The sequence below is a fragment of the Euleptes europaea genome, chromosome 18 (assembly GCF_029931775.1).
Source record: "Euleptes europaea isolate rEulEur1 chromosome 18, rEulEur1.hap1, whole genome shotgun sequence".
Taxonomy (NCBI): domain Eukaryota; kingdom Metazoa; phylum Chordata; class Lepidosauria; order Squamata; family Sphaerodactylidae; genus Euleptes; species Euleptes europaea.
This window is the reverse complement of record NC_079329.1, coordinates 42,472,483-42,481,278: the sequence shown is the minus strand read 5'-3', so window position 1 is coordinate 42,481,278 and position 8,796 is coordinate 42,472,483.

Sequence of the window (8,796 nt, the reverse complement as noted above, 5' to 3'; positions counted from 1 at the left end):
TTGGAATTCTCCAGCCTTAAACCTGGAATCTCCCCTCGACTTGTCAAAAAACGGCTCCGGTCTGTGGTGAATGGAGCGTCTCCACAGACCTCTCAGGATCCTCCTGCTAAACCGAATGCTCCTACCAAAATCAAAGAAGTGGACTCCACCGTCTACGTGGATGCAGTTTTACAACACCTTAACGGTGGCCCACAACTACCCGTCAAAGCACTAATCGACTCCGGTTGCTGTCGCACTCTCATAAGCGAAGCCACTTTTGCTGCACTCAGAGCCGAATCTGAGGCTTTACCCGCCCCTGTCCAATTTGCCCAAATGGACGGGAGCCATTTCCAGGGGGGTCCAGTTGATCACCGCACCATAGGGGTGGCAATGGGAATTGGCTCCCACTGGGAGCAAATAGACTTCACTATAGCCCCTATCCGTTTTGAAGTGGTCTTGGGTATTAACTGGATTAAAGGACATAGTCCCAGTATTAACTGGGAAACAAACACTATCTCCTTCGCCAGCCCCATGTGCGATCAGCACCGACAGAACTTTGCGCTGTTATATCCGCCCGTCCCAGCATTGGCCTCCGATGTCCCAGCACTTCCAGTCCTACCTAACGTATATCGAGACTTTGCGGATGTCTTCGACCTTAAAGAATGTGATACCTTACCCCCCCACCGGGCCTCGGACTGTACAATTGAGGTGGTCAAGGACTGCACATTAACCAAAAGTAAAATTTACCCTATGAGCGCTTCCGAGCGCACTGTTCTCCGGGACTTCCTTGACAAAAACCTCGCCAGAGGGTTCATTCGCCCATCGAATGCCCCGAACTCGGCCCCCGCGTTTTTTGTCCGAAAAAAGGAGGGCGACCTTCGTTTATGCATTGACTTCAGGAAACTCAATGCGGTTACCCAAACCAACGCCTATCCTATCCCATTAATATCTGATATTTTGGGACAGTTACAGGAGGGCCGGGTATTCTCCAAGTTAGACTTGGTAGAAGCCTACTACCGAGTCCGCATCCGCGAAGGAGATGAGCACCTCACTGCCTTCTCTAGCTGTTTCGGTATGTATGAATTCCTCGTGATGCCGTTCGGATTAAAAGGGGCCCCGGGGGTCTTTATGCAACTCATCAACGAAATCCTTCATGACTTGCTGTATCGCGGGGTGGTGGTTTACTTAGACGACATTCTTATTTATTCAAAAACCATGGAAGAGCATGTAACTCTAGTCCGAGAAGTTCTGCAGCGCCTGCGCGACCACCAACTCTTTGCAAAACTGGCTAAATGCGAGTTTCATCAAAGCCAGCTCACATTTTTAGGATACATAATCTCCCACCAAGGTCTTCGCATGGACCCTGTCAAAGTCCAAGCCGTTCTCAATTGGACTCCCCCCACCAACCGCAAGCAAGTGCAACAGTTTTTGGGATTTGCGAACTTTTATCGAGGGTTCATTCCTAACTTCGCCCAAGTGGCCCTACCCATTACTGATCTACTAAAAACCAAAGGGAAAGCAAACACAGCTACCTTACCCTCCGCAAAAATCCTGTGGACTGATCAATGCCAAGCCGCGTTTGTGGCTCTCAAACGCCTCTTCACATCCGAACCCGTACTACAGAACCCGGACCCAAACCAAATGTTTATTGTGCAAGTCGATGCCTCCGATGTAGCTATGGGAGGGGCCCTCCTCCAGAAAGGTCCGGATGGCCTTCTTCACCCGTGCGCTTACTTTTCGAGGAAATTTGCGCATGCACAATTAAACTGGCCCATTTGGGAGAAAGAGGCAGCGGCCGTTCACCATGCCCTGACTCTATGGAGACAATTCTTAGAGGGGTCCAATATCCCCTTCGAGGTTTGGACCGATCACAAGAATCTAGCTGCCCTCACGGGGTCCCATAAACTATCAGCAAAACAACAACGTTGGGCTGAATTCTTCGCTCAGTTTCGTTTCGTCCTAAAGCATGTTCCTGGGAAGCAAAACGTTCTCGCAGATGCCCTCTCCCGGTTGCCACAATACCCGGTAAAACTCGAGAGACCAACTGACTCTCTGTTCACCCCTACGCAAAGGGGAGCCCTTCCTGTACTAGCCGTGCAAACTCGCTCTCAGCAACAGCATCCCAGATCCAGTTCTCCAGCACCTCCAACCCGAGCGGCTACCCAACCGCCCTCGCAACAACAACGAACCGACGATTACACTCCTCCAACCCCACCGGCTGCCCTACCGCCTACAATCTGCGCGCCACCGCACGTAAGCACTACCCCCATAGCTGGTCCTAAGACTACTATAGCCGGGGGGGGGGTTCCCGCCAAGGTTCCCATCTCCGAATCCTTTTTAAATACCCTTCGGGACCACTGCCTTTCTGAACGCTCCACTCACACCCTACCCCCTGGGGTAATGGAACAGGGAGGCTCATGGTACAAAGACTCTAAATTGTATGTACCCAAGGCACTTCGAAAAGACGTTTTACACTTAGCTCATGGAGTAAAAACAGCTGGACACTTTGGATTCCTAAAAACTCTCCACTTATTGCGCAGACAATTTTGGTGGGGGGGAATGCGTTCCGACGTTGACTCTTTTATTCGCAGCTGCCCTGTTTGCGCCACAGTGAAACGATCACAAGGCAAACCCCCGGGGCTACTGCAACCTCTAGAAACACCCAACAGACCATGGGAAGTGATTGCTATGGACTTTATGACTGATCTCCCTCTCAGCGGGGGAAAAACTGTATTATGGGTTGTTACTGATTTGTTTTCCAAGCAAATCCATTTAGTTCCATGCGCAGGGATCCCCTCTGCTCAAAAAATGGCCCGCCTCTTCGTGACACATATCTTCAAATTACATTCGTTTCCGCGCAAAATAATCTGTGACCGCGGCAGTGGCTTTGTTTCCAAGTTTTGGAAAGCATTTCTCAAGTTGGTAGGGGTTGAACAAGGATTGTCTACTGCATACCATCCTCAAACCGATGGTCAAACTGAACGTGTAAATGCTGTCCTTGAATGTTACTTACGCTGTTATGTAAACTACCACCAAGATAACTGGGTAGAACTGTTACCTTTTGCAGAATATGCCTACAATAACGCTGTACATCAATCTACAGGTTTTAGCCCATTCTATGCAGTGTATGGACAGGATTTTGGTCCTGTTACTCCCAGAAATAATGTGGAGGGGGAGGGAGATCCTGACGTTGCTTCCTGGGCACACACCCTCCGTACCACTTGGCCTTGGCTCGTTAACAATCTCGACCGAGCCAAGCGCAAATACAAAGCACAAGCTGATAAACATCGTTCCCCCGGGGGCGAACTGCGAGTGGGTAAATTGGTCTATCTTTCCACCAAAAACCTACGTTCCACCCGTCCGTGCCTTAAACTCAATGCTAAATTCATTGGCCCGTTCCCGATCACACGGGTCATTAATCCTGTCACAGTGGAACTAGCTCTCCCGAAAACCCTGAGGCGTGTGCATCCCGTTTTCCACATTAGCCTCCTGAAGCCCCATACGGCCTCTCCACAATGGCATCCCGATCCGCCCCCCGAACAGCCCATTATGGTGGGGGGGGGAAGAGCACTTCGAGGTCTCCAAAATCCTTGACTCTCGTGTTCACCATGGAAACCTACAGTATTTGGTCCGTTGGAAACACTTCCCCCCTGCCTAAGACGAATGGGTTCACGCACGAGATGTCTCCGCCCCCAAACTAATCGATGCCTTTCACACTGCCTACCCGGACAGACCATCCCCCTTACAGACTGGGAGGGGGCCTTAAGGGGAGCAGGATGTCAGGCTGCTATCTCGGTTTCAGTATTGTTTCTGTGTCGGTACTGTACTGTCTAGCCTCAAGGCCGACCACACATACCAAGGCCTGGGAATACTGCTCCTGGGAAAGTTGACTCTGTCTGTGTATGCTGTTGTTGTATAATCTCCCGCCATTTACTGCCTTATATTATCGTTCAGCTAGTGAGACTCTCATAGCTGCCATAGTTCCCTGTATGCACTGTATTGCCTTTTTGACCAGTAAAAGCCATCTGCTTGGATTCTATATGACTCTGTGGTGATTTCTGGTTCGAAGGGTCAGGAGCTTACAATGCCGTTCGGACTTTCGGGGGCTCCGAGTGTGTTCATGCAATTAATTAATGAAGTGCTTCATGATTTATTGTTCTGCGGGGTGGTGGTTTTTTTGGACGATATCCTCATTTATACCAAAACCATGAAGGAGCACGTACAACTGGTGCGCGAGGTCCTGCAGCGGCTGCGCGAGCACAAACTGTTTGCTAAGGTTTCTAAATGTGATTTCCATCAACCCTCCATCACCTTCCTGGGCTATGTGATTTCCCATCAAGGCTTAGAAATGGATCCCGAGAAAGTTCGGGCGGTAATGGAGTGGGACCCCGCCATCACATGCAGACATTTACAGCAGTTTTTGGGTTTTGCTAACTTCTACCGAAACTTCATCCCTAACTTTGCCCAGGTAGCGCTCCCTCTCACTTCGCTCCTACGCACAAAAGGGGAAAGGGGCAGGAGCCGCCATGCCCTCTGCTAGGCTGCAATGGACTTCGGACTGCCAGCAGGCTTTCGATACGCTCAAGCTGCTTTTCTCGTCCGAACCCGTTCTCGCGCACCCTGATTGTGAAAAACCTTTCGTGGTCCAGGTCGATGCCTCTGACGTTGCCATGGGGGGGGGGGCTCTTGCAACGGGACGAGAACGGTCAACTGAAACCTTGTGCCTATTTTTCAAAAAAGTTCTCCCAATCCGAAATCAACTGGGCCATTTAGGAGAAGGAAGCCGCTGCTGTCAAACATGCCCTCATCATTTGGAGGCATTTTCTGGAGGGGGCAGAGATCCCTTTTGAGGTTTGCAGCGATCACAAGAACCTAGAGGCCTTAAAAGGGGCTAGAAAGCTCACCGCGAAACAGGTTCGTTGGGCGCAGTTTTTTGCCAAATTCCGCTTTGTCCTGAAACATGTGCCAGGGAAGGACAATGCGTTAGCTGATGCTCTTTCTAGACTCCCCCAATACCGCAATAACTTTGACAGACCAGTGGATTCCTTGTTTACCCCTGAACAGAGAGGGGAAGTCTCGGGACTTGCAGTAACCACCCGGTCCCAGTCCCACCGCCAGGATGTTCCTCCCCTCAAGGGAATCCCGGAGGCTTTTCAACAGCGGCTCCGGGACGCTTCTCTGAGGGAGGCGGATCAGCAGATTCTTCCCGCACATCTCGACCAACAGGGCTCCTTGTGGTTGCAGGGGGGTAGGCTTTATGTCCCCGAAGTACTCCGAAAAGAGGTGCTGGGAATGGTTCACGGGGCCAAACTTGCGGGGCATTTTGGATTTGTAAAGACTTTGCATTTATTGCGGCGTCAATTTTGGTGGCCAGGTATGAGAGCCGATGTGGAGTTGTATGTGCACAGCTGCCCCGTCTGCGCCACGGCCAAAAAACGGATGGGAAAGCCCCCCGGACTTTTAAAGCCTCTGGAAACCCCGACCATGCCCTGGGAAGTGATCGCCATGGATTTTATCACTGATTTGCTTCCAAGTCGGGGGGAAACTGTACTGTGGGTGATAACAGACTTATTCTCTAAACAGGTTCATTTTGTTCCTTGTGCGGGGCTACCATCGGCCCAGAAGTTGGCTAAGCTGTTTATTAATCACGTGGTGAAGCATCATTCGATCCCGAGGAAGGTCCTCTCCGACAGAGGGGCCCAATTCGTTGCCAAATTCTGGAGGGCCTTCCTGAAAGTCATGGGGGTGGAAGAGCAAGGACTCTCTTCAGCCTACCACCCCCAGACCGACGGTCAGACCGAACGTGTCAATGCTGTAGTAGAATGCTATCTAAGGTGTTATGTCAATTACCACCAGGACGATTGGGTAGACCTACTGCCTTTTGCTGAATATGCCTATAATAATGCCCCCCATTCCTCCACAGGTTTCAGTCCTTTTCATGTGGTTTATGGAAAGGACTTTGGGCCCTTTGGTTCTCCTAACATCACTCCTGAACTTGAAGGGGTGCAGGAGGTCCAGGATTGGGTACAAGTAGTGCAGACCACTTGGCCCTGGCTGCAGAAAAACCTAGAAAGGGCCAAGCGCAAGTACAAAGACCAGGCCGATAAACATCGGTCTCCGGGGTGGGAACTCAAGGTGGGAGGGCAGGTTTACCTTTCCACAAAGAACCTACGTTCACTTCGGCCTTGCAAAAAGCTTAGTGACAAGTATGTAGGTCCTTTCCCCATCACTCGTGTGATCAATGACGTCACGGTAGAGTTGGAACTTCCCAAGTCTCTCCGAGGGGTGCATCCGGTGTTCCACATCAGCCTACTTAAACCGTATGTCGCTGCCCCTCAGTTCCACCCCCTCCCTAAGTCCGAAATTCCTACGGTTGTGGGGGGGGGAAATGCATCTTGAAGTTTCTAAAGTGTTGGACTCTAAGCTGAAAAAGGGAAAACTGTTCTATTTGATCCGCTGGAAGCACCTGGGATCCGCCCATGATGAATGGGTGGCCGCTCCCCATGTGGCGGCTCCCCGCCTGGTTCAAGAGTTTCACTCTGCCTATCCGGACAAGCCTCGTCCTCCCGGACTCGGGGGAGGGGGGCCTTAAGGGGGGCAGAATGTGAGGGTCTGTGTGTCTTTGCCTGGTGTGTTTCTCCCCCCCCTCCTGGACTCGTAAAAGCAGTCCAGGCCTTTTGCCTTTTCTTGGTTCAGGCGCTGGGTCTGACAGGCCCCGGGTTGGAATGTCTCTTCCCACGTCCACCTCCCTTGCTCTCTCTGACTCCCTCCCGCCAGCTGTGGCCTTGGCGGGTAGATAGCCTAACGAGTTCCCTGAAGTCTTTGATGTTCTTGTACCATGCACAATTATCTCGTAGATTCCCATAACATACATTTGACACCTGCTTTCCTGTAGGGGTTATAATTCTGTCTTTGTGAAACTGTAAGCACTTGCAACTTTACCAGTGTAAGGCCTGTACTACCTGAAGCTTCCAATAAAGTTCCTTGTTTCTGCATGACAGTCTGAGCAAGTGATTTTATGGAGTTTGCACAGGAAGGTTGGGAACCCTCACACATCCCACCAGCATAAAGGCCCCCACCGGCATTCCAGCATCCGGGGGGGTGTTCTCGGGGCATGCTGGGGGCGGAGATGCCTGTAGGCAGCCTCCTGTCCCCTTTCGCCCCAGGTATGCCGGCGGGGAGAAGAGCAAGGCTGCACAAGCTTTTTCCTGGGACAGCCTCGCTATTCTCAATGGGGCGAAAAGCCTCATTTTAAAAGAAAAAAGGCTTTTGCAGGCTTTTTTCTTTTCTAGCTGTCGGCAGCTGTGGAATGGCTTAGGAGGTGCCATGGCGGCACCTCATCCACGTGTTCCCGGCCGCTGACAGCTCAGGAATGGGCTACATAAATAAAACACAAGAAAGAAGGCAGAAAGATATAATCGAGGACAGAAGCATCAATGATGAAAGACATAAGCAGCACAGTGAACTTACTACTCTTGATACTCAGAAGAGAACTGGATCAAACCATCAGCAAATCAAACAGGGAACGTTCCTCTCAGTAATGAATTCTACGGCTACACTGGTATAGTTTACTTATCGCAAAATCTACCAGGTCTGCGATAGCGCTGTCATTGCCAAGTGGCGTCTCTTTATTTGTCTTTCATAGTGTGTTGACATTTTATGAGTGGCGGGTGGTGTATCTCGTGAGAGAAATTTTTTTAGTTTAATATATCATAACAGAATTTCTTGGAGCACTTTCAGAACTTTAAATAATAATTTAATTTTGCAAATGAAAATAATGCTGCATGTTCAAGAATCGATTTTAATCTGTGACAGTCATTAAACTTTATTGAATGTTGCAGATTAAATTAAAAACAAACTTCTTTTTTACAGATTGTACATAATCAACAGGACATCACACTTTGCTGAATAGTGGTCCCAGTTCCCCCCCTGGAACCCTAAAATCCCCCCCAGGGGGGAATTCCCCCCTTGTTGAGAACCCCTTGTCTAGCATTTCAGCAAAAAAAAGGGGGGGATAAGTATATAAACGAAAACCTTAAGCCCAAATTTAAAAGCAGAGGTGGGGAACGTAAGGCCTGGGGGTAATTTAAGGCCAGTGAAATCATTTGGTCTGGCCCTTCACGGGTCCTGGCAGATCTCTAGCTCAGAAGGATCTAAGACTGGCGTTCCGCCCCCTCCCGTGGACAGGAATAACCTCTATTCAAGGCGGATGTGAGTTTGTATTGCTGAGAAGAGGAACCTTCTTTCCCCCTTGCAGAAGAGTCATTAGCTATGGAGCTGCTAGGACCGCCCAAGAAAGTGTATTAACCCTTTCCCCCCCCCCCCGGGCTGTGGAGAAACATATTCCCTCTGTACTGCAAGAGGGCTGGGGGCAGAAGTGGCGACAATGGAGGAGTTAATGGGAGGGGGCAAGGTCAGAATGCACGCGCCGGGGGGTGGGGGGTTCTTAGCCCGTGTGTCCTGGTTTCATCCCTGCGGGCAGAGGTAGCAGCAGCCGGCTGTAGAATGGGGCCCCCACCAGGCGGAGCCGGAGCAACTCCGGCGTGCGGCTGCCCGGCTGGTGCAACAGACCATCCCGCGGCCACCAGGAGCTCCCCAAAGCGGAGCCCCCCCCTTCCCTCCCTCCCTCCGTGGCAGACGCGCTCCGGCCCCGCCTCTGGGCCACAAACGCCGGAGCCCAACGCAGGCGGCTGCCTTTCGAGTCGAGGGTTGCGTGCGGCCCCCGCCAAGGAGGCCACCAACGTCCAGCTCCCGCCCCGCCCCCCCCCCCCGCTTCAAGGGCCGCTCAGAGCCTCGCAAAGAAGCGGCGCGTAGAAG